General features: G+C 45.0%; 1 protein-coding gene and 1 long non-coding RNA gene across 2 annotated transcripts in view; both read left to right on the top strand.

Moving 5' to 3' along the window:
- The window catches only part of LOC110261352, a 422,463-nt gene that overhangs the window by 119,704 nt on the left and 276,002 nt on the right, over positions 1-26,757 (top strand). The gene's annotated exons all lie outside the window — the stretch shown is intronic.
- LOC110260975 lies at positions 9,246-23,256 on the top strand. Its single transcript, XR_002344623.1, has 3 exons — positions 9,246-12,584; positions 18,390-18,436; positions 22,730-23,256. It is a non-coding gene; the product is annotated as an uncharacterized LOC110260975 (long non-coding RNA).

The following is a 26,757-nucleotide window of genomic DNA, read 5'->3' as shown; positions in this document are numbered from 1 at the left end:
CATGGATACTAGTCAGATTTGTTTCTGCTGATCTGCGATGGGAACGCCACTCCTAATTTTTTTCTCACCTATTTATCAGTGTTTGCAAGAGATAAGTAGAAAATTTGATGCCGTGGAGCTCTTGTTTTTCACTTCGCTACAACAACAGATACCTTGCAGGGAGCTGTCTGTGCAGTGGAAGGCGGTGTGGAGGGAGCACAGGGGGTTGGTGTTTCCCCACTATGGGTGCCTGCAGCTCCTGTTCCTTACTTCTCCTGTGGTCCCTGGGCCCCCTGATCATGTGCCTCCAAATCACAGCCATGTCCCTCTGAGGCAGGATTACGAGGGCAATGGCAAATTCACATGTGGGTGAGAGCACACTCTCAGCTTGGGAAGAATTGTGCCTCAGTATCTCTGATTCCGGAAATCGAAGTAAAATGTAAATAAAGCAGGAGCATCACAACGAAGGAAGTTATTTCTCTGTCTCTGTGGATGGAATGAACCTTCTGGAGCCAGCAGGTGCTTCTCTTGATAGCCTCAGTAAACCTAGGGAAAGCCAGAATGTGGAAGTCTGCATCAAAAGTGGGGCTTGAGACGGGTGGTTTAGTCAAAGGTTGAGGAAGAGACTGATGGTCGTGGTGGTCTTGGGTGCCACATCCAGGTTACTCTCTGCATCCCTCAAGGTTGGGACCCAGAACCTGAAGGATGCCATGAGACTGTGCAATGAAAAGGAAACACGATGTTGCTGAGGATCTCCTGAGTACCAGACACTGTGAACGGAAACAGTTCTCGCAGTCCTGTTGCTCTTGAATGGCTCCCAATCTAGTGATGGAGACAGAACTGCAAACAAGTGATTGTATGATAGCATGTGGCCCAAAGTCTGGAACCTGCCTGCATGGATGGCTGGCTGGATAGGACAGTGAGAACAAGGCACAGAGGTAAAAAACAAGAGGGAAAAATTCGCTCCACTGGGGATCAGGAGGTGGATGGCTCCGGTGAACCTGGCACTGAGAATACTCTGACTTGGCATCTAATCCTGGCACTACCATGGACTCTCTGTGGGTCCTGGAAGCCACCCCCCAGTTTCTGGGTCTTATTTTCCTCATGTCTATTAGACTGATGATTGATTTGACCAGAGACTGTGAACTCAGATGCCTGCATGGCCCGATTGGCAAAATACCTGAGTCCGGTGGGCTGGGAGGGGCATCCTTATTAAATGGGGCAATTGTGATTCCATCCTGGTCATCTGTGCCATGTGGCACCTGGACCCGGTCTGGCCAGATCTTTCAAATTTCCAAAGAAACTGGGAATATGCACGTTTGTGAGACATCTCCAAATTTTTAAGTGGCAAGTATTTCAAATAAAAATGAAAGGCAGTCAGAGAAAGACAAATACCGCATGATATCACTTACAAGTGGATCTAAAATATGGCACAAATGAACCTATCTACAAAACAGAAACAGACTCACAGACATGGAGAAGAGACTTGTGGTTGCCCAGGGGGGAGGGGGAGGGAGTGGGATGGACTGGGAGTTTGGGGTTGGTGGATGCAAATGATTACATTTAGAATGGGTAAGCCATGAGGTCCTACTGTACCGCACAGGAAACTATATCTGATCTCATGGGACAGAACATGATGGAAGATAATGTGAGAAAATATGATATATGTGTGTGTGTGTGTGTGTGTGTGTGTATGACTGGGTCACTTTGCTGTAAAGCAGAAATTGGCAGAACACTCTAAGTCAACTATACTTTAATTAAACAAACAAACAAAACAAAACCAAACCCCTGAAAGGTAGCAGTGCATGGGGCAAAAAGTCTGTGGGTCCAACGTGGCCCTTGCCCTTCTAGTTTTTGACCAGGGAACTGGGTGTCCTCTGAGGGTTTTCTCCACTTTGTTGGTCTGGGAATTACTGTTAAACCATGAGTTACTGTGGTACAGTTATCCTGCCAATGAGGTCAAAAGGCATTGTAAGGCTCCCCTCCCGCAAGTGCCTTAGCCAGGAGGGCAGATGTGGCCACCACGTAGGTGCTCCAGAAAACCCGAAGACAGTTTAGAGAATTTGGGCCCAGTCCTGATACCCCCCACTTCCACACTATCTGAAGGCCTGGCTTGTTCGTCCTTCATTTGTTCGACAAAAAATTATCAAAGCCTCTATGTGGCAGATTCGTTGCAAGTACAATGGACATTTCCGAATTTTCTAAGATGCTTCCTACCCGTGGATTCACAAAGCAGGAAAAGGAAAGCCGTGGTTCTCTGGCTGGGAACCCAAGGTTACCTTAAGGTCACGGAGCCCTTGGAAGCTGGGCGGCTGCCTCCTGGAGCTCTGCCGCCGGCAAGCCGCACCCCCGCCCTGCGGCTCTGAAAGGGCACACTCTGCTCGTGGAGTTTGGAACCCCTTTCCACTGGGCAGGGCCAAGACTTTGCAGAGCTGGGAAGGTGGACGCGCTGGAGGCATACCTGGCCCTGCAGCCCCTCCAGAGTGGCCACTTCCCAGGCTGCAATAATTCATCACAGGCGGGCTCACAAGTGTACTTAAGAAGGAAGGGATGATCTATTTTGTACATGCTCCTTAAAGGGATTCCATTTTAGCTCCAATTGTAATTTTTACCTTTTTCAGGGGAATTTATTGACACAGTGCCTAGCTCAGCCCTCGTGTCGGCATCCTCCTTTTGTCTGCAAGCACACTCACCAGCCGCTTAATTTGTCATAGCCCTGGAGGTATCAGAACTAATGAGCTTTGTTTGAATAGACTTTTTCCAGTTCATCTAGCACACTTTGGGGTAATCACTCAGTTTCTGTTTGCTTCTGATCCGAGGCATTGTGGGAAATATAAGAAAATAATGGTTAAAAAAGCAGTATAAATTGGTAACAGCCACATTTTCTGCAAAGCCCTGAAGATGTTATTTTTTTAATTTCGCCACTTATTGAAGTATTGAGAGTACTCTAAGTACCACCATTACAATATCATATCAGAGGAGAATCTGATAAAATGCTATTTTTCAATTAGCCAGGAGTTTCTACTTTGCCTTCCTTAAGCAGTTCATAGCTAACAAATCTTTAAACAATCTAACCTCTTAAGGTTTGGAAGTGGACAGATAATAACCGTGAACACATAACAGTGTGTCAGCAACGAGAATTTAAAAATCTATTACAGGGATTACATACAGGAATCCTTTTTATTGGTCAGACAATTGCGTTTTCATTTTTCTAAAGCAGCTCTTCGCAGTCCCCCTGTCCCCACCAAGCCCACGGTGGAAGGTCTAGGGAGTGGAGCCTGGGAGGGTGGGGTGGCAGGGGCTGCACCCACAGAGCAGGCGGGGCTGGGAGGTGCTGCCTTGAACGCCCACTCTCTAGGTGGCTCCGTCATCGCTGCCACCCAGGTCGGCAGGCTGAGTGTAGGGCAGGCCTCCTGTTTTTAAGGGTTACTGTGCTTGTTGTCAGAGTCTGGAGATGTGGTTTTAGGATTATCGGGATCTGTGAAAAACGAGGCGATTTGGCAGAACCTCTGATTCCCCCAGACTCCTCCCAGGGAGAGGGCTCTCCATAAAATATCATGGGTAAGAGAAGCCGCCTCCACTCTGTCTCGTGCAGGCTGTCTCGTGCAGATTTTTGAAATAAAATCCAAGAAGCAGAGAGATGTGATGTCTCTGTCCCACCAAGGGTGGTGGGGTGACCTTTCCCAGAGGGAGGGGAAGTGGAGGAAGAGGGGGGCGGGGACCATTTGCTCATGCGTGGCAAAGTTGCGCTCTGGAGGGGGCGGAGGTGGCTCCGGGTGCGAGTGTGAAGGTTGGGCATTGCTGTTACTTAGTGGAAGGGGTGAGGTGCATGCTAAGGGCTGAGCTGGTCAAGTGAGCTGGAGTATAGACCAGCCTGCATTATTTTCAACTCACCTAGTCAGTGCCCCTGTGGATTGGGGAAGAGTCATCCGCTTCCTTTTGCAAAGGAGGAAACTGGAACTCTGAGTTCTTAGGCAATCTGTCCCTTGATCACTCGATGGCAGGTAAAGAGGCTCGACCTGAACCCAGGATCCTTCCCATTTTATCACGTATTTGGAATCCTCCCTGTGTCGCACCTGTCAGGGACATTAAGCACCACTATCAGCAGCTGCAGTAGCCATAGCCAACTTTTACCAACGTCCAGGGAAGCTGAGACCCGGCGCCAGGCACTCTGGGGTGTCCTGAGGTGAGGAAGAGGACCCCCCTGCCCCGTGCCCCAATCTCTGGGGACTGAGCTCTGAGGACAGAGCAGACTGAGTGACAGTACAAGAAGCCTTGAGAGCCAGACAGGGGTGGATGGAGGACCAGCAGCATCCTGGTCTGAGGAGAGGGGAGCCATAGAGCCTAGAGTAGGGTTCGCTGCCTTATCTCCTTGGAGCGTTGGTCCCCTGAGACAGCACAGGCTTCGGAGGGTTTGTCCTTAGAGAACCCCTGACAGCGGCTGAGGACTGCTGGGGACTCCATCTGGAGAGGCCTGGGCAGAAGGTCCGGCCAGGCACTGCCAGGAGAGGAGGACCTTGGGCAATTCTTTGGGTTGCAAGGCTCCAGGGTGGCAGAGACATGGTAAGTTTTGAATTTGGAACCGATGCTCTGGAGGCTGAGGGATGGGTCCGATGGGGTGAGGCTGCAGAGGGGAGAGCAGGAAGTTCCCCTGGGCACCTATGTCTTGTCTGTATCATGAGGCTGTTCAACTGGGGTCTCAGCTGCCTAACAAACCACCTCAAAAGAGTGGCTTCAGGGAACTACCATTCTGTGGGTCTCTGGGCACTTGCACTGCCTGGGCGAGTCTGGTTGGTTTCTTTGGGGCTTCCTCATACATCTGCAGTGAGCTCGCAGCTGATGGTCAAGGTTGGCTTCACTCGCGTGTCTGGAGGTGGACCAGAGTTTGGCTGGGGTGCCTCCACTTCTCGTCTACGTGGATTCTTATCCTCCAGCACAGGAGCAGGCTGTGGGTTGGAGAGTGCCCTCCTTGTTCCCCACTTCTGTCCCTGGCTGGGCCTCTGATCTAACCTTTTAATTTATGCTAACTTGCGGAAGTGATCTCTGTCCATGCGTGAGCTTGGAGTGAGCTCTCTGATAATAATAGATGTTATTATTGATGCCACAGTTACTCATGGAGTTCCTGGGTTAAAGGGGAAAGGAAAACACAAGGAAAAATTTCGTGTTGGGAATAGTCTTAATTTTCTTCTTTTTTTTTTTTTTTTTTTTTTTTTTTGGCTTTTTGCCATTTCTTGGGCCGCTCCTGCGGCATATGGAGGTTCCCAGGCTAAGGGTCGAATCGGAGCCATAGCCGCTGGCCTACACCAGAGCCACAGCAATGCGGGATCCGAGCCACATCTGTGACCTACACCACAACTCACGGCAATGCCAGATCCTTAACCTACTGAGCAAGGCCAGGAATCGAGCCCGCAACCTCATAGTTCCTAGTTGGATTCGTTAACCACTGAGCCACGACAGGAACCTCCTTAATTTTCTTCTTAAAAATGTAAAAAATAATGTGAAGGGGGATCAAGGCCCTAACTTTGCTGGTCCCCAGGAGCAGCCTCTCAGCAGGAAACCCCACGTATGTGCAGCACCTCAGGGTTTCCAGATGCTGGCATCCTCTCTTTTGAGCCCCCAAAACAACATTGTAAGAAGAGAGAAGGGGTATCATTTAACCCTCACTTTATGGCTGAAAAAAAAAAAAAAAAAAAAAAGGGACATAAAGAGAGGATTGTCCAAGCTCACTTGCAGAGGAGGGAATTCTGACTTGAGGGTTCATCATTTTTCCATTTTGCTTCTCAATCCTGACTCATCATCAGTAGTGGCCCACTGTGACCCCTGGATCACTCTCTTTTCTAATGAAACTTATTTGGCTCTTATTTAGCAAGGTGATGCATTGCTTTTGGCTACAGATAGTCTCCTGGAAGACCAAACTTTGGGTTTGTGAGGTAGCCAGTAGCTCATTTGAAAGGAAAATCATCCTATTTGCATTGCCATTATCAGAGTCTCTCTAAGGTACATTGTCAAGGACAGGGTCAATGAAAAATACCCCATGAACTTTGTCTCTGTGTATCTCTTTCTAATTTAAATGAGGTCTCCCTTTTTCTGGAAAATTTCAGAGACAACGATACATACAACCCTCAACAGCTCTGCTCAGGAAAACCTTCCTCCCTTCCTCTCTCCCTTCTTCCTTCCTTCCTTCCTTCCTTTCTGACACACCTGTGGCATATAGAAGTTCCCAGACTAGGGGTCATATTGGACCTACAGCTGCCAGCCTACACCACAGCCACAGCAACACTGGATTTGAGCTGCATCTGAGACTTATGCCACAGCTTGCAGCAACGCCGGATCCTTAACCCACTGAGGCCAGGGATCAAACCCGCATACTCATGGATACGAGTCTGGTTCTTAACCTGCTGAGCCACAATGGGAACTCCAGGAAAACTTTCCTATAGTTTGAAATTTATTTGACTCATGTTTTCCTGAAGGCTTTGAGAATGTTCCATTTGTGTTTACCCCTTCTGGCCCCACACATGCCTTGCAGTGCTTCTGATGTATGGTTCCTCTCTAATGCAGGCATCTGGAGGGGTGAAGCTGCTGGGGGACTCAGGAATCACTGTCAGGTGAGGACTGCCCTCAGGCTGGAGGATGGCTGACTTTTCTCTTCTCCAATGTCTAAGACAACCCCCTGCGAACATGAAGATATTCAAGTGTCAGGAGAGAGACTAAGGGAACAGAGTGAGCTCTAGATGGGCCTTCTAATCTTAGGTCGCTGACTTGCTGTGAGTCTTTCTATAAGTCACTCCACTTCTCTGATCCTGCATTTCCTCATTGAAAGGCCATCCCCTGATTCAGAAAACTGCAAATCGTATAGCTCGAGAGGGTGAACCAGAGGCGAGTCTCTGCTGCGGGGCATGTTGTCTCAAAGAGAATGTGGTTATTCACATTAATATGTGGCATCCTGGCCCATCAGGAGTGGTAATTGGGAAGTATTAACATGAATGTCGGTAGTTCTGATTTCATGTAATCGATAGTAAGACAGATATTCTGCTAATTTCATGTAGTACATTCTTGCAGCTTAATTCAGGATGTAGAGTGGAAAACATGTTATAAACAAATACTGCTTGAACGCACTCAGACTTAAAAAGAATGACTTTATATGTTGTTAAACCCTGAGCTCTCTGATTCAAAGATCTCCCAAAGCCAACTCTCTGTTTTCTCTTTACTCTCTGAGCATATAGACTATAATCCCTTTATGAAGACTATACGAGACAATTTTATAAGGCTAGAGTCATTTATAAGACCCTTTCTCAAATGTCACCTCATTAGGTTGGCGCAACAACTGGGTGGTGGACTCTTGGAACAGCAGATCTGCCTGGAGTCCTTCCCCACCCAGCCACCTTGGGGTGCAAAGGCAAAAAAAGACCCCCGTGGGGGCCTCTCCCTGTCTTTGGGAAGGGGAGTATTTTCAGGAGACTCAGATTACATAAGCATCAAAAATAATAGGTCTCCCTTTTTGGATCTGGTACGAGCCTTTGGGCATCTGTTCCCCAGAGCTGGGGGAGTGAGGACAGAGACCCCAGCCAGCAGGGCCTGATGATCACAGGTGCCAGGACCTCACAGCCACTTTATCCCGCCACCATCTCTGCACTGAAAATAGATTAGAAACTTCTTGAGGGCAGGAGCCGAACGTATTTATTTTCTTATGTCTATGTCCTCCCCAGGGCCTACTGCAGGCCTCTGAAAATGATTACAGAGTGAGTTCCTTAGGAAAAGAAAAACATATTTTCACCAATTTCATTTTGCAAGTGCATCGTACTGCTATCCTAGAGGGGAAGTGTTGTGACTCAGGGCTGAGCCTACTCACTGTGCATTGTCCCCACAGCCCCTAAAAAAAAAAAAAAGATAAGATTCATCCTTGGGGTTTACCTGATGGTTTGATATCTTTGAAGAGCGAATTTAATTCTTCTGACACCTGTAAGGCAGGTGGTGTAAAGTCTCTGGATGTGCCAACAGAAGCTGTGGGCTCATGTGACTTGCCCAAGAGGCTATGGCTACCACACACTTCTTCTTTTTTTAGTTTTAATTTTTTATTAAAATATGGTCGATTTACAGTGTTGTGCCAATTTATGCTGTACAGCAAAGTGACCCTGTCATTCATATTACCACGTGCTTCTGAATCCCTGTTCAGGCCACACCTCCTCAGCTGCAGGGTGGAACATAAATAATTCCATGGGAGAACAAAACTTATGGATTCCTGTGGTTAATGTTTTGGCCTCAAGAGTCAATAGAGCCAGTGCAAATCCACATCAAATGCTGAAGGAAATCCCTGTGGCTTCTGCCTCACATGAGGCATCTTGGGCCAGAGAGTCACAGGTGCCCAGAAAGCAATCCCGAATTTCTGGGTGCTGCTGGGGTTTTTGCCAAACGATCATCAACCCCATCTCTGAGCCTGGATCCTGCAGCCTTGGAGCTGCACACGGGTCCACAGGAAGGGACTCTGGCGCTGTCTTCTGCACATCTGCCCTAGCAGCAACTCTCAGGCCTTCCTTCCTCTGTCTGCCTCAGATGTCCCGGGGGCTGCCCTGGACTTGGGCAAGCCTGTGACTTTGACTTGATACTTCCTTGCCATGTAAGTGCCATGAAGTCCCCTAGGAAGTGGGGTATTTGTCTTTCAAAACCTTTTGGGGCACTCAGCCTGACTTACCCAAGGCTATTGTGTGAATACCCTCTGCCTCCCCAGCCAATGTGTCATGGGAGCCTTATTTATTTCTTCACATTATAATTACCTGAAGTGATTTAAAAAAAAAAAAGTCAAGAGAGCCAGGACAGGGAGAAGCCAGGGTGTGGGAGTTGAGTGTTTTCTCAGCGGTGAGTGATCTGTTCTTTGGGGAGCATTTGGTTGGGCACCCAGTGCAATGCCTTCCCTGCCTCTTCCTTGCTCTGCAGGGATTACAGATGGGCACTGGCAGGAGGCAGCTTGAGGGCATCTCATAGTAGCTGAGCACATCCTTCTCTCTCTAGAAGGCACTACTGAGATGCTCACAGCCTTGGGAAGGTCCACCCGGAGAAGAAACAAAGCCCAGCCAGGGAGTACAGCTCAGCCAGGGCTAGAAGCCCAGATTTGCATATAACAAGGAAGAGCCAGGTTAGAGCAGCAGGGATCAGGGGTGGCTGGGCCAGCACGCCTGAATGCAAATCTTGAGCTTGTGCTTTTGGGCATTTATTTAATTTCTCTAAAAGTCCAAGGATCGGGGGGGGGGGGGGAGAGGGGGGGAGAAAAGGTGAATCAAGGCTGGTTTTAGAACCTGAAAGCAACTTGAAGATGGACCCTGAGCTGGGCCAAAGCCCACAAGTTGTCCAAGGTTATGAGCTTAAGTGGTCACTGTAGGGCAGGCTGTCGGGGAGTGGCTAGTGCTACAGCAGAGGGAGAAAGCCAGGGACTCTTGTTACAGCATCTTTCTGACTATAGCAGAGGGTCGAGGGGGTGACTTGCCCTTTAGAATCTTGAGATATATCCTTTACAACCACCATGGCAATACGTATGTTTATCAGAGGTATGGACCTAAAATCACAAGTTGGATTTGGCCATCAGAAGTGCTTTTATTCAGCTAGTAGAATGGTCTTTTTATTTGCTTTAAAGATGTGAATCAACATGAAAAAAATGAAGGAATTCTCTGAAACAGTCCAGATTCCATAGAAAATTCAGAATATCTGGCCACATAGAGCAGCTAGTCTTCCCATCAATACCTATGTGAGCAGAGGTGCAGCTGCCCCCTTCAGAGGGATCATGTGTTTAGCGTAAGCCACAGTCCCCACCCTTTCCTAGCATCCCTGGCGTCGTGTCAGCGGCGCATTGCTGGTTATATTGTGTTTGCATTGTTTTATGGACAGGAGAAAAAGACCTCTCTGTTCCCATGTCTCTACCCAAAGGGGGAAATGGGAAATGGTCTTTTCTCACACTCAGTCTTCTTACCCTCTGTGTGACCTCTCTGGGCCCAGCAGCCATTTGCATGCAGAGCATTGAGATAAACAATTCCTTCCATGAAAGGTGGGATGAAGAGAAGCTTCTGGGATGGGATGTCTTTAGACATGTTCAAGAAACCCCCGGGGGCAGTTTGAGGGGCTTCCACAGAGGCCCGGGGAGCACCTGGGTTAAGGCAGGTACAGCGTATCAGGGTACAGCTGGTGGAGGGCAGCTGGGGTTTCATCAGGACCCTGAGCCAATTGCTTGGAATCCAAGAGTTCATTAGGTGAGGCTCAATTTACAAATCTTAAAATGACAGCTTTTCACTTGGCAATCTCTTGTGTTAATAAGTCGGTTACGAATGCAGGGTTAAATGAAGCAGGCACCCAGCTTGTGCGTGCGTGTGCGGGTGTGTGTGACACACCATGTGTAGTTTCTTGGAGTCAGGGAAAATCTGTCAGCCTTTCTAATACTGAGTTAGTTTTGACAACAGAATAAGATGTATTTTGAACACATGTACGTCCTGCCTTTTTCAAAGGGGGGCGGCTAATGAGAGCAGGGCCCCAGAGGAAGGAGGGCGGACGCGGCTGGGTTTCTTGGTGGGGTGTTTGCTCATTGGGCTTCTTCTGGGGACAAAGGCTTGGGGCATCTGTGTGCCTCCTGGATGCTGTGGCTTCTTGGGCTAGTCCTGAGGGCCCGAGAGGGCAGGGGAGCTCCCTAGCTGAGGTGTATTTTGGACACTGAGCTCTCTTGTGAACGGTGACCACAAAGACAGATTCCCCCCACCCCTCCCAAGACAGGGTCCTGCAACTGCACGTGAAACGTGAAAAGGGAAGCGATTTGGTCAGAGGAGCCTGTGATATAGAAGACCTCCTTTGAACCAGTTGTAGAAAAATGCAAAACTAAGCCAAGCAATTAAAAACAGATAGAAATGAGAGATTTGGATTTTGCCTAGCAAGCTTTCTGCAGCCACTGTCAGATCTCTGTGCAATTTATCTGGATTCCGTCAGTGGTGGCCAGACTGGATTTTGATAAAGAGCCGCAAAATCTGTCCCTCTCCAGCTTCTGCGACTTGCCACACACTCCATTCAAGCTGAAGCGTCCGCACAATCCTTTGCATAATTTGGAGTTAATCATTTGTACTTCACAGCCTCTGAGAGGCCTTAGACTTGGGAGGTGGGGACAGATTTGGCTTTTTAATCGCCTTGTATATTGTGCAGCTCGAGATAAATGACACCGACTGTCTGAAATCTACATTCTTGCTTCTGATGCAAAACTGTAATTAATTTTGTGCAGTGTTTCAGAATTGATCGTGGTCACTTGAATTTCTAATTTTTCACTCACTTCAAAGACCCTGATTTTTTTCTTTCCCCTTTCCTTAAAGGAATGTGCTCTGGCTACAGGAATGCTCTGTGATACGGGTCTACTAAATGACTCTCTTATGCCTCTTTTTCAATAAGGTGAAACAGAGGTCAAGGCCTATGGCTCCTGTTTATCTCCCAGCTTGTATTCAGATGTATGTCCTGACTTATATAGGAAATACCATCCAGACTTATTAAATGATAACTAAATAGTTCAGTGGCACTCATGTATTGTAAAAAGCTCAAAAAGCTTCGTTCACACATCCTATTCAGTATAAGACAATTAAGCACAATTTAGGCAATAATTACCCTAATTAACTACACTTATAATGTTTGTATTCAAGATTATAGCAACGTTGTATCACTTCACTATTTAAATATAACAAGGTTCCCTAATTCCTCTGTATTGATAGTTGTTGTATGTGATTCTTTGTTTGGTATATTTCACTGTAAAAATATTTGTCAGTGAAAGATTGAACAATATGAATGAATTTGATTATGCCATTGTCAAAAGCCCCATGCATCAAAATTCCTTGTTTTTAATCACTACTGTAAACCTTGCAGCCGGAGGGCATAGTTTTAATTTGGGTGTCTTACTAATGAAAAGAAAAAAATAATTGTTTTGCCAGGATTTAATAATAAGCAATAAAATCAGCCAACCAGATTTTACCTCTGCATTCAATCTCTTTTTTATTATAAAACATTTTTGTCCTTTTTTTAGATTACAGGCGTAGATACTGAACATTTTACTAATAAATATTTCAGTTTGCTTATGGAGGCTAATGCTGTCATCTGAATATGGAATTATATTTCTTTCATGCTTCATTATCATTTCATGGTAGTAATGACAGTGAGGCGATGGAATATTTACAGGCTTTTCAGAAGACATTTATCCAATACATTCCCTGAAGGGCACCTAGGCTTAAAGATACATTATCCTTTTGTAAAGCTCTGCCTAGAATCCCAATTCCGGAATCAACCAATCAGAACTTTTTCCCCCCTCCACACTTAACGCAGTTTGAAGCCTCCCTCCCCTCCCTCCCCATTGGTGGGCCAGCCATCCTGCAAATGAAGGGGATTACAGTGGAGGGAAATGGGACCGTGATCTCAGTTGCCACAGTCAGGGAAATGGGCACATAAGCCGTGTCGTCACTGCCGCTGTGGGCCCTGGACACGACTCTGTTCTGGTTTTGGTGAAGGTGATTCTTCTTCATTTTAAATTGTTTTCTAGGTGGTCTCCCAGACTCTGGAGTTGTTTGTCTTATTGATGGATGCTGCTATTGAGATTATAGATGGTAAATCTCCAGCTTTGGGGAACCTAAAGGGGGGGTGAACCTGTGGTTAGGGGAGGGAAGGTGTCTGGATGACGGTTCTCCTGAGAGGTGGGGGGGGGAACCCCTGGGGAGGGTGGCTGTAGTCTTTGCTCCTGTTGCGGTCCTCAGGGGCCATGGGCAGGACCTCTCTGTTGCCCCTCTGTAGAGAGTTTGGGGACTGTCAGCTGGCAGGTGAGTGCATGCCCCATCTAAGGGGACAGCTGTTCCCTGGTTCCTTCCAGGTGGACAGATGCAGGCCTGGTATTGCCAGAGCTTCTGATTTTTCAGCAGAACCCGGAATTTCCTGTGCCATGTCCTGATATTTATTTGTTTATTTATTTCTCTTTATAGCTGCACCTGTGGCATATGGAAGTTCCCAGACTAGGGATCGAATCAGAGCTGCAGCTGCCAGCCTACACCACAGCTATGGCGATGCGGGATCCGAGCCACATCTGTGACCTACTCCGCAACTTTCAGCAATGCTGGATCCTTAACCCACTGATTGAGGCCAGGAATGGAACCCACATCCTCACAGACACTAATGTTGGGTTTTTAATCCACTGAGCCACGGTGGGGAACTCCCTGATTTTTAAACATTGTCAGTTAATTCAAACATTTAGAAACGACTGTGCGAACAAGCAAGACCGTGGCCTCTGTTAGGACTTTGAGCAGCCAGGTTTGGGCGTGTGGTTGGGACACTGAGAAGACATTTGTGTTGTGTTCTGGGTGGGCATTGGAGACAGGAGAGGGTTATTCTGGGCCCCGCCTATGGGGCTAGGCAGCCTCTGGGCAGTGAAGCCTTGGCTGGCCCTCACTCATGTCACTTTCAGGAATGCCAGGCTGTTGGTCTGGCCTCTGCAGCCCGCGTGCCCAGGCTGTTGGTCTGGCCTCCACATCATCCCCTGCACCCAGATCTCATTATTCTCATTGTTTACTTTGAACAGTGTGCTTTGGAAAGGCCTTTAGTGGCTAATCTGATGGGACGTTTATCTCTTCTAAAATTTTTCTCCGGACAAACTGACTTCTGTTGGACCCATGCTCTCCCATTTGCACCAGGTTCTCTCCAGCGCAGCTCCATCAGCTGCTGTGCCCTAGCTGGTGGAACTTTGAGCCTAAAGATCCTTCTTGAAGGATATTGAGCTCTTTCTCAAAAAAAGGGCGTCTTTTGTGCTACTTCTCAGAATTGAGTGAAGGGAAGGTGGACCCAGATGCAGAACGTAGGAGAGCCTGTTGCTGCAGGGATCCTGCTGGCTCCTGGGCGTTGGGCTACACCTGTTCCTTAGCAGCCGGGTGCTCGGCACGACTCTGCTGCAGGAACCTTCTCTGGAGCCCGTGGCCTGGCGCTGATGCTCCAGGGCAGATGGCAGTGAGAGTTCCCTGGACCGAGGCATTCCGCTGTGATGTAGCTAAGATGCCTGCATCCTTGTCACAGGCGCCTTATCCCGGCGCAGTGGAAGCTGGAGATTTGTCCAGAGGGGAGTAACTGGGGTGTAAGGGACCCCTGCCCAGCAGCTAATTTGGCGCCAGGTCTGAGTTAACTGCTGTGGCCCTGACAGGCGCCCCCTGCCCGCCCTGATAGGATCACTGCTGAGGACACTGCCCCAACCCCAGGCTCCCTGGCAGCCCAGCACTCACAATTCAGGAGAAAAATCGTGAGAACCAAGCTTTCCCCTGGGAGAACAAGGACGCTGGTTTTCTCAGGCTTGTCCTTCTGCAGATATATCTATATTTAGGTTTCCATATGATTAAGAAGCAACAAGATGTGAGACTTTCTGGTCTATGAGAGAAGATGAGTCAGTCTGGCCATAATTGACTTGAAAAAGGAAGCAGAGCTGGTTTTTCTCTCCCCACCCCACCCCAAGTGCATTATGTGGTTCTGCTCTGCACTGGTGGCCAGGCCAGCTGGGAGGGTAGGAACTCCAAAGTTCTTCTAGAAAAAGCCCCACCCAGCCAGGCGGTGGCAAGGTGCTGATGTGCTGTGTTCTGGGACCGGGGAGGGATTGGTCAGGAATTCCCAGCGCCATGGTCCCTCGTGGAGCGGCTTTGGTATCCAGTCCGGGATCCACCCTCCTCCCCCACCCGCCCACCCAGTCATCCCCCCTAGGCTCTTATATGCTGCGCCCCCGAATCCAGACATGGGAGTTTCTCACCTGCCCAGGACCTGGGGTCCAAGTCTGTCCAGGGATCTAGGCTTTGGGCTTGGGAGGCTGGGTGTTTGAGGTGGGGCTGGATGGAGGTGGGGAGGGGGCTCCTGTGTGTGGCTGCTCTTTTTGTGCTTTCTGCTCCCTGTCCTGCTCGGGTTCTGCCCTGAGTACTTCACAAAGGACACCCTGAATAGGATTGCCAGAGAAATACACGATGTCTGGTTAAATTTGAATTTCAGATGACTAATCATTTTTAGCATACGTATTTCTCAAATAGCATACTAATATGCATACTAATGTACCAGGACATACTAACAATTATTTTCTTCATGTACTATTTTAGTATTCAGTATACAGCGAAACTTTTGTAGCCTAAGTATGTCTCCTGCATATTTGAGACATTGATTCTGAAAACTTATTTCTTGTTTCTCTGAAATTCAAATCGTACTGGCTGCCTGAATTTTTATTTGTGAAACCTGGCAGTGCTCGCCCCGAGATTCTGTGTGCTTGAAATGCCCTGAGCCTGCTCTGCAAGGCTGCTTCCATAGGAAAGGACTCGACCCTCTTTGCAGAGCTGGTGGCTCTGTTTCAAAGCAGGGTGGAGGTTATGCTGAAATTCCATCGCCCCACCCCTCAAATGGCTTTAGAGCTGGTCCAGGTTGTTAATCCAAGCTCTTAGTGGGTTTTTGTGAGCTGGGTGGATTTTTCTGCTCTGTGCATTCCCATTTCTGTACGCTAAAAGAAGGTGCCTTGCAGAATGTCCCCTGTAGCTTCCTTCTGATCCCCCACCCCAGCATCCACAGAGATTCCACAGGCATTCAGTGTACTCACCCGGTACCCAGGGAGAGCTCTGCTCAGGGGGTATTGTTGTTGTTTTGTTTTATTTTTTTGCTTTTTAGGTCTGCACCCACAGCATATGGAAGTTCCCAGGCCAGGGGTTGAATCAGAGCTGCAGCTGTAGGCCTACACCCCAGTGACAGCAACACAGGGTCTGAGCCGTGTCTACGACCTACACCACAACTCATGTCAATGCCGGATCCTTAACCCACTGAGCGAGGCCAGGGATCGAACCTACATCCTCATGGATACTAATCAGGTTTATTTCCACTGAGCCACAATGGGAATTCCTTTGCTGAGGTTTTTGATGTCTGCTCTGGTTCCCATAGGGCTTGCCCGGCAGGGGAGACTGGTGGCAAGACCTCCTAGCTGTTCGTGGCCTTCCTCTGTACTCCTGCCACCTCCCCCAGACCCGCCGTCACAGTCCCAGTGACCACTCCTGCTTTCAGCACAGGCCAAGGTATAGGGAAAGGTCCTGAGGGGTGCACACCAGCCTTGTACCCATGATTGTCCCTTGTGAGTTGGGATGGAGGGTGGCGAAACATCTACCCTGGTTGTTTTGTTTCTTCCCCTAGTGTTTGAATTTGTTGCAAAAAACACACATTCTTTTTAGAATCTAAACACCCGTGATGATGAAGAGGAAATAAAATGTGCTGGGCTCCAGATATGCTTTTGCCCAGTGGCTAAGGAAGACATCAAGGGCACACTCTCTTGACACTCCAAATACATCTCCAAACTTTTGTCTACTCCTGATGTCAGGGCAGGCGGAGGGATGTTGCCATCATGGCATAAAGACCAGCTCATGATGATAAATGCACTCAGTGGACCTACTTCCTCTTTGCAAGAATTTGAACTCCTGATCTTGGGGTTGGAGGGACGAGAAGACAGAGTTGGGTGCCGGTCGCCCATCCTAAAGGAAATGCCTGGGGAGAGGCTCTGGGTGCATGTGTCACGCCTGTGTGCCCTTTTCTCCCACGGAACACCTTCAAGGCCAGGGTGTCTTGGTGGCCACCGGGGATGGGCAGTGCCACGTCCAGCAGGACTCCAACCCGAGGCATGACTGAAGGTTATGCCACCGTATCAACAAACAGCCTTTTCCTCTTGGGGCCAGTGTGGGAAGTGCTCCCTGTGCAGCTCACCCCAGATGGTCCAGGGCGCGAGGGAGGCCAGGGTCTGAGGCCCGCACGTCCTCCCCCCTCCCCCTCCCCTCCAGCTTTTGCCCGGCCACCGCCAGCTTCTCCCAGGCCGGGAAGGAGAGGCCGTTTTGAGAACACACATCATATTTTTGACATAGGGCTGCAATCACAAAAAGCAGTGATGGCTACTGCAAATGTATCGATTTGTTTTTTTCTCCATAGACCTGTGTGCTGTTTGTAGGTAGACTGGGAGAAAGCCTGTGAACAGAGTGGAATCTACTCCTTAGAAGCCTGGGTTATCAAACTCATTAATCTACATGTCAAGAGGCTAGGAATGAATAATTGTGTGTAGAATTTATCTGCCAACATGATAGCTACTTTTCAGCTTTCTCCTTAGAGCTCCTCCATTGCACCCCCTGGTTATACATGCTTTGTCTGGTCTGCCCAAGCCTGCCGGGTGGTGGGGATTCTGCACTTCAGCCCCTCCAAGGATGGGGGACAGGCTGTGACACATGCCACGCCGGTCCTGCTGCTCCCCGGACCCACGCAGAGGAGCGTAGCCTTGTGGGTGCCCCGCAGTGGCCCTCACAGCAGAGTGGTGGCTAATTAGTCACAAATGCCAGGCCGGCCTTGCAGGGCCCTTCTTGTCTGATTTTGTGGAAAGCTATTGCCAGAGAAGGGCTGAGTGGTGGGGTGTTCTCAGAACCACCCCTGGCCTTTGCCCTAGTTGGAGCTGAGGGATGCTGGTGGCGGGGGCAGGTGGGCCTCCTAGATCCTCGGGCTCTGGGGTGGAGGCTCACCCCCTCACCCCTGTCACATGGGTAAACAGTCAGGACCACAGCAGAGGAAAGCTGAGGTACCCTCAGAATGGAGTGGACAGGAAGGAACCCTGCTGATCTTTGTTGCTCTTGTGATAATTTTAATTGAACAAATTTGTGGTTGCCAAGGGGGAGCGGGAACAGGGAAGGGACAGATTAGGAGTCTGGGATTAACAGATACAAACTGTATCTGTACATAAAATAGATAAACAACAAGGACTTACTCTGTAGCACAGAGAATTACACCCAATATCTTGTAATAGCCTTTAATGGAACACAGTCTGCAAAAAAACACCTCACACCAAAAACAGGCCTTACGTTTTAAGACAACGTGGCTGATGCCTCTGGAAGGTTGAAGGGCTGATGAGGACCGGGTACCGCCCCACCTCATGCCCCTGTGCTGCGGGCGGGTGGCAGGACGCTGCAGAGGGACACCGTGGAGAAGTGTCTTCTCCTCGCCCTGTCGTGGGGGGCATCAAGTCACTGCGTTCCACCCTGACCCCCTTGTCAGGAGCCTCCCCGGGCAGCCTCTGCCTTGTCAGCTGCATTTATGATGTGCTCATAATTAAATGTCCGCGAAGCTGGCGGCATGCTGACCACAGAGGGGCCATCAGCAATAAGATAAATGAGACGGGGAGATGTACTCTAGCTTCACTTGTGGGCTTTGGCTGCTGTTAAAGATTGTCAGTGATAATTATCAATATGCGACCTGGTTGAGTCTTTACGTGAACAGTCCCCATTTTAATCAAGTGGTCAATCCCACGGTCGCCCTGTCTTGCGCGTCCTGCATCCGACACCCTCACTTTCCGCCGGTGGATTTTAGAAGAGCCCTCCTTTTCCTCTGTTCCACAGGTATTCCGATTACCCAACTGCATTTGATGCAACGTCTGACAATGATGGTACGTCCAAGCGTGGCCCCTGGAGAGCCTCTGCTTTTTACATGAAGGGGCCACAGGCGGTGGAGGCAAGACAAGGAGGGCGGGGGGAGAGTCCCCAGCAGGAAGTACAGCTGGTTCTTGCTGCCCAGCCTGGCTGCGGGATCTCAGGGCTGGCTCCCACCTGCTGTTCGCACTGGGATGTTGGGGGGGGGCATAGGCCACGGTGCTCCGTCCAGGCCCCTCTCATCTTTTCAGCAGTTTCTGTGGCGCTTGCTCTTCGCTCCCACATTCACCATCCACTGTCTTTTTGAGCCTGACACCCCCTGGCCTATAAGGAGAGCCGGAAGTGCCTGATGGGATTATATCACTCCCCTAGCACCCAGTGTGGCAGCCAGTGACTGTGAGTGTTGGAGGAAGAAGGCCCAGGTCTTTGCTTGGAAGAGGCAGGACAAGCTTTAAGCCATAGTTTATGCTTTAGGAAATGCTTGTCTAAATAATTGAGACCTTGTTTGAAAAACTAAATTTGAATGCTCAAAACAAAATAGATGTTGAGATGTGAGATACACACACACACATGCACAAACACATATACAGTGGACGATGACCGGCCATAAAAAAGAATAAAATGTTGTCATCTGTGATGACATGGGTGGACCTAGAGGGTTTTATGCTCAGTGAAGTAAGTCAGACTGAGAGAGACAAATCCTGTATGTTTTCACTTATATGTGGAAACAAAACAAAACAAAACAAAAAAGAATAAAACAAAATAGAAAAAGACTAACAGGTACAGAGAACAGACTGGTGATTGTCAGAGAAGACAGAGGTGAAGGGAGGGGCAAAATGAGTGAGGGATTAAGAGGTACAAACTACAGGGTATAAAACAGGTGGTAAGTAACAAGGGTGTAATGTACAGCACAGGCAATATAGCCAATATTTTATAATAACTTTACATGGAATATAACCTATAAAAATATTGAATTACTGTGTTTACACCTGAAGCTAATATTGTACATCAAGTGTACTTCAATTTAAAAAACCCCCAAAACCTAAAAATACTTTTGAAGAGAAGTTGTATTATGTAAAAATGAATAACCTAAATATAAAATCCCAGTTTATTTAATAAGGGTCTAAGGAGTAGCTAAAGAAGACACAGTATTCCTGTGTGGTGCAGTGGGTTAAGGACCTGGCATTGCCACAGCTGTGGCACAGGTCGCAACTGCAATGTGGGTTCAAGCCCTGGCCTGGGAACTTTCACATGCCACAGGCGAGGTACTGGGCCAAGGGACTGGTAGTTCGGTGTTAAACACGGCAGATGTGTTTCCTTTTTTCTTTGGGCTTACAGTTTAACAGACTGAACTAGTCATGGACCCTATTGTATCAAATCATATTACAGTGAAATATTGTAAGCAAATTGGAGTTCTCATCGTGGCACAGTGGAAACGAATCCATCTAGGAACCACGAGGTTTCGCATTTGATCCCTGTCCTCGCTCAGTGAGTTAAGGATCTGGCATTGCCATGAGCTGTGGTGTAGGTTGCAGATGCAGCTTGGATTTGGCATTGCTGTGGCTGTGGTGTAGGCTGGCAGCCATAGCTCCGATTGGACGTATGGCCTGGGAACCTCCATATGCCTCAGGTGCGGCCCTAAAAAGAAAAAAAAAAAAAGAAAAAGAAAAAAAAAGTAAGCAAATTGTTAGGAGTCAAAGAGGAAATAGCTTCACAGCTGTCTTTTTTTTTTTTTTAAAAAAAAAACAACAACTTTAAACCCTCTCTTTTGGTATTTGGCAAATTTTTTACGCAAAGATTCTAAAGAGGTAAAGGATTTCAAATAACAAAATTGTTTCTTAAACTGATATGTTTCCTAAAATGAGAGCGGTTATATTAGGCCCTATTAAGTGTCACAGAAGACACAATGTATACTGACTATAAAATACTGAATATATCTCAATAATCAAAAAAGTACACAGGTATCATATTTTACAAAGGAAAAAACAAATGCCATACCAATTCTAAAAATATTATTAAAGTCTCTCTGAAATAACCCTGAGGCGAAAGAAGAAATCAGAGCTATATTTAGGTACCAATTAGAAAATAATGACAATGAGGATACTATATATCAAAACTTCTGATGTTTGGTCAGAGGCGTACTCAGAGGAAAATACATAGCCTTAAACACTAACGTTATTATCATAGAATAAAAATAAATGAACTAAGCACTCAACTCACATGCATTAGAAAGGCAACAACAAAATAAACTTAGGAGGAGACTGATAAAGACAAAGCAGAAATTAGTGAATCTGAAAACAGATAATAGATCGTCAAATCTAAGACTGAGAACTGGATTAAGAGTAATCTGAGTAATTATTCAAGTAAAATAGTGAGAAAACACATGTAAAACATTAGAAATAAAAAGGAAATATTCATGTAGTAGAGAAAGTTCAAAGAAAGTAGAAAAATAGTATATATTAACACAGATATTTGTGTTGAAATGGATGATTTTCTAGGAAGTTTTCAATTACAGTTTTTTATGTTTTTTGTTTTTTTTAGGGCTGAACTCAGAGCATATGGAAGTTCCCAGGCTAGGGGTTATTAATTGGAACTGCAGCTGCCAGCCTATGCCACAGCTGCAGCAATGCGGGATTCGAGCTTTGTCTGTGACCTACACTGCAGCTTGTGGCAACGCCAGATCCTTTAACCCACTGAGCGAGGCCAGGGATTGAATTTGTGTCCTCTAGTCAGATTCCTAATCCACACTGGGAACTCCCTGCAATGATAAATTTTAATTGTAGAATAGTTGAATAACCGAGGATGAAAGGAAAAAGGTGTTAAAACAGATGGTTGTGTAGGAAGTCCAGTGAAAGTATAGGAATCATCCTGCTATATTAGGAAAACTTCCCAATTCACCTTATAAAGCAAGCATAATTTTAACACTAAATCCAACAAAAGTAGTAAGAAAATGAAACCTACAGGTCAACCTCACATGTAAACATAAATGTAAAAGTCATAAAAAATGAAAACTATGTATACCGACATCTGAACTTTGAGTTTGTTAAATTTGTGCACATTTAATATGTATATATATACCGATGAAATTAAACAAATTCACATACCTGTGATCACCACAATCACTAAACATATGCATCACCCCCCAAAATTTCCTTGTGTTCTTGTGTGTGTATATGTGTGTGTACTGGTAAGAAGATTTAATATGAGATCTGTCCTCATAATATATTGTAAAGTATACAATGTAGTGTTGTTAACTGCAGGTATTTTATTGTACAGCAGATCTATAGAACTTATCTTGCATAACTGAAATTTTATATTCAGTGAACTATAACTCCTTATTTTCCCTGCCCTCCAGCTTTGGCAACGGTCATTATAGTTTCTGATTCCATGAGTTTGACCATTTTACCGCAAACAAATGGAATTATGCTGTATTTGTCCTCCTGTAACTGGCATATTTCACATAGCATAATGTCCTCCTGGTTTATCCATGTTGTCATACATGGAGAGATTTCTTTCTTTCTTTCTTTTTTTGTCTTTTCTACAGCTGCTCCCGCGGCATATGGAGGTTCCCGGCTAGGGGTCGAATTGGAGCTGTAGCCAACGGCCTACACCAGAGCCACAGCAATGTGGGATCCGAGCCATGTCTGCGACCTACACCACAGCTCACGGCAACGCTGGATCCTTAACCCACTGAGCAAGGCCAGGGATCGAACCTGTAACCTCATGGTTCTTAGTCGGATTCATTAACCACTGCACCACAAGGGGAACTCCATCTTTCTCTTCTTTTTTAAAGAGTGAATAATATTCCAGTGTGCATATTTACTATATTTTCTTTCTCCATTCTTCTGTTGATGGACATTTGAGTCATTTCCATATCCTGGCTATTGTGAATAATGCCTCAGTGGACATGGGATTACAGATAATCTCTTTGCAATCTGGATTTCAATTCTTTTGGGTATATACCTAGAAGTGGGATTGCTGCATCATATGGTAGTTCTATTTTTAATTTTTTGAGAAACCTCTATAATGTTTTCTGTAGTGGCTGCACCATTCCACATTCTCACTGTCCATAAGTGTTCTGATTTCTCCACAGCCACATCAACACATATCTTTTTTTTCCCATAATAGCCATCCTAACAGGTGTGAGGAGCTATCTTGTTATGATATGAATCTGCCTATCTCTGGTGATTAGTGATGTTGAGTATCTTTTTTATACCTAGTTGCTATTTATATATCTTGTTCTATGAAGTATCTATTCAGTTTTTTTGTTGTTGATGTTTTATTTGGATTATTGTTTTTTCATTTTGCAGGACACAGCTCATATATTTGCAGAAGAGTCTCATCTATTTTGGATATTAACTTCTTATCAGATAGATGGTTTGCAAGTTTTTTTTAATCCTGTTGTGTTGATTGTTTCCTTCCTATTCAGGAACTTTTTAGTTTGATGTAGTTGCACTTGTGTATTTTTGGTTTTTTCGCTTGTGCTTTTGGTATTAAATCCAAGAAATCATTGCCAAGACCAGTGTCAGGAGGTTTTTTTCCCTCCTTCCTTCAAGGAGTTTTACAGTTTCAGGTCTTATGTTTTAAGTCTTTCTTCCATCTGGAGTTGGCTTTTTTGAGAGTCAAATCTCATTCTTTTTTATGTGAATATACAATTTTTCCCACTATTCGTTGAAGAGAAATCCTTTCTCCATTCTGTGTTCTTGGCTTCTTTGTTGAAGATCAGACAACTGTATATGCATGAGTTTATTTCTGGGTTCTCTATTCTGTTCCATTGGCCCATGTATCTGTTTTTAATGCCAATACCTACTGTTTTAATTATTGCAGCTTTGCAATGTGGTTTTTTTTTTTTTTTTTTTTTTTTTTTTTTTTTGGTCTTTTTGCCATTTCTTGGGCCACTCCCGAGACATATGGAGGTTCCTAGGCTAGGGGTCAAATCAGAGCTATAGCCACCGGCCTACACCAGAGCCACAGCAACACAGGATCCAAGCCGTGTCTGCAACCTACATCACAGCTCACAGCAATGCCAGATCGTTAACCCACTGAGCAAGGCCAGGCATCGAGCCCGCAACCTCATGGTTCATAGTCAGATTCATTAACCACTGAGCCACGACGGGAACTCCTGTAATGTATTTTGAAATCAGAAGGTGTGATGCCTCCAATTTATAGGGCAATATTCATGACGAACATAGATGCAAAATTTCTCAACAAAATTCTAGCAAAACTAATTTAATAGCACATTGAAGAGATCACACATCATAATCAAGTGAGATTTATCTGTATGATACAAGATGGCTTAACATATGAAAATCAATCAATGAGAGTTCCCATCATGGCTCAGCAGTTAGTGAATCCAACTAGTATCCATGAGGATGAAGGTTCGATCCCTGGCCTTGCTCATTGGGTTAAGAATCTGGTGTTGCTGTGGCTGTGGCCAGCAGCTGCAGCTCTGATTCGACCCCTAGCCTGGACATCTCCATATGCTGAGGGTATGGCCCTAAAAAAGACAAAAAGACCAAAAAAGAAAAAAGAAAAAAAAAAGATCTTCATAGAAAGGCAGTCAATGAAAGAAGTGTAATACTTATATCATCATCTGAATAGATGCAGAAGACACATTTGACGAAATTCAGTGTTTTTCACAATAAAAAATTCGAACATATTAGGTGTAGTAGGAATATACCACAACATAATAAAGGCCTTATAGTTCAAGTCCACCACTAACATCATACTCAACAATGAAAAACTGAAAGTGGACTTCCTGATGTGTCTCAATGGAAACAAATCCGACTAGGAACCTTGAGGTTGTGGGTTTGATCCCTGGCCTTGCTCAGTGGGTTAAGGATCCAGCATTGCCATGAGCTATGGTGTAGGCCACAGACGTGGCTCAGATCTGGCGTTGCTGTGGCTGTGGTGTAGGCTGGCAGCAACAGCTCTGATTAGATCCCTAGCCTGGGAACCTCCATGTGCTGTGGGTGCGACCCTAAAAAAACAAAAGACAAAAAAAAAAAAAAAAAAGAATAGAAAAGAAAGAAAGAAAAACTGAAAGCTTTTCCTGAGATGAGAAACAGGACGAAGATTGGATCCCCACTCTTACTGCTTTTACTTGACATAATACTGGAAGTCCTAGCCACAGCAACTAGGCAAGAAAAGGAAATAAAAGATATCTAAATCAGAAAGGAAGAGGTAAAAATTTCCCTGTTTGCAGATGACATGATCTTATATGTAGAAAACCCTAAAGATTCCACAAAAGAACTCTTAGAATTAATAAACAAATTCAGCCAAGTTGCAGGATAAAAAAATTAACATGTGCTTTTGGTGTTAAATCCAAAAAATCATTGCTGAGTTTGCATTTCTATACACTAAAAATACAAAAACATTAAGGAAACAGTCTTATTTGCAATAGCACCAAAAAGGATAAAATATTTAGAAATAAATGTAATCAAGGAGGCAAAAGACTTGTACATTGAAAACCATAAAATGCCAATGAAAGAAATTAAAGCAGACACAAATAAATAGAAACACATCCCATGTTCATTGATTGGAAGAATTAATATTATTTAAAGGTTTGTACTACACTAAATGATCTACAGATTCAATGCAATCTCTATAAAAATTCCAATGGCATTTTTTTTTCAGAAATATAAAAACAATTCAAACATTTACGAGAAAAATATGTAATCATGTGCCAAAAAGATATTTGATAAATTTCAATATCCAGTCTTTCTAAAGGTTATTATTAAAATAGGGATCTAAGGATAATTCATTACACTAGTAGTTCTCAATCAAGGGCAAATTTGCCACCAAGAGGACATTTAACAATGCCTGGATACATTTTTGATTGTTGTCTTTGGGAGTGGTCCTACTAGTATCTACTGGGTACAGGACAGGGATGCTATTAAACATCCTACAATGCACAGGACAGCTTCCTTCCCCTCTTCCCCCCAGAAAAGAATGACCCTGCTCAAAATAGCAATAGCGCCAAGGCTGAGAAATCATGGTTTGCATGATAAAGATGTTCTATCTGATAGCAGTAGCCTATATCATACTCAAAAAAGAAAACTTAGAGGAATTTTTGTCATAGTAACAATAAAGTCTAAGAGAGTTATACAATGAACATTATAGTCAAAGTAATTTAAAAAATTGGGGAATAAATATTGGAACAGTGAAATGAAAATTTAAGAAAACCTACGAACATCATCTGAAATATTCCTCTGCTATATAAAGGAATTCAATAATATGTTTAATTATAAAACATATACATAGAGATCGATACATGTCCTACATAAAATAAAAACAGTAATAACAGAGATAAAAGAGAAAAATATTCCATATTTATAGATGACACAAAATAGAAAATATCCAAGTAAAAAGAAAATGATTAATATGTGGGCCAGGTACATATGAAAGAAATAAAATTTTCCAGAGGCTCATGTAGGAAGACAAGTATATTGAGATCTCAAATTGATTTATAAATAATTTTATTCTAAAAAAACCCCTTAAATTGTATTTTTAGAGAATTTTACAAAGTAAATTTGAAGTTAATATGGATGAATGAATATGCTAGAGCAACCAATAATTTATCCATCCAATAATTTAATTTATAAAGTCCCAAGGGACAAAAATGTGTGATAGTGGCCCCCACATAATAAGTTAAATCAATGGAGAGAAACAGAGAATCAAGAAATAAGCCCAACTGTATTAAAATTTTTTTAAATGTAATGCCTTTTTATGTAAGTCAGAGAGGACACATTAAAGATTACACAAGGATTCACATTGCTAAAATAAATTCTCCCAAGGTGATGTAACAAATATACACATATGCCCTTAAAAATGTAGCTTTGGAAAATAGAAAACAAACAAAAACCTGGAAAAATAAACACTAACAAACTTGCAGTCATAGGAGGATAAATTGCATACTTTTAAAATAAATGAATACTTTAAATAGACAAAAATACTGACACATTGAATTTAAACGGCACAATGAACAACCTGGTACTAGGAGACTTCTTTCCAAGCATACATAAACTACTCATACAAGTTGAAAAAATATTTGACAACACAGAAAATCTCAGCAAATTCTAAAAAGTAAAGATCATATAAGCTTATTCACTGACTAAATGAGAAAATAACAACTCAAGGGGAGAGGAAATAAATCTCTATGATCATAAATATAAAAACACTTATAAAAAGTCTTGTGTTAATAAGGAAATAAAAAGTGCAAGTTACAAACTATTTAGAAATAAGCAATAGAGCATTAAATATTAAAACCTGTGAGATGTGGCCAAAATAGCAATCAGAGGAAAATTTATGGACATAAATGCATACATTAGAAAATGAG

This window comes from Sus scrofa, chromosome 6 (genome assembly GCF_000003025.6).
Source record: "Sus scrofa isolate TJ Tabasco breed Duroc chromosome 6, Sscrofa11.1, whole genome shotgun sequence".
NCBI lineage: Eukaryota > Metazoa > Chordata > Mammalia > Artiodactyla > Suidae > Sus > Sus scrofa.
The sequence above is the reverse complement of the archived record's forward strand: the minus strand, read 5'-3'. Positions and strand labels throughout refer to the sequence as shown.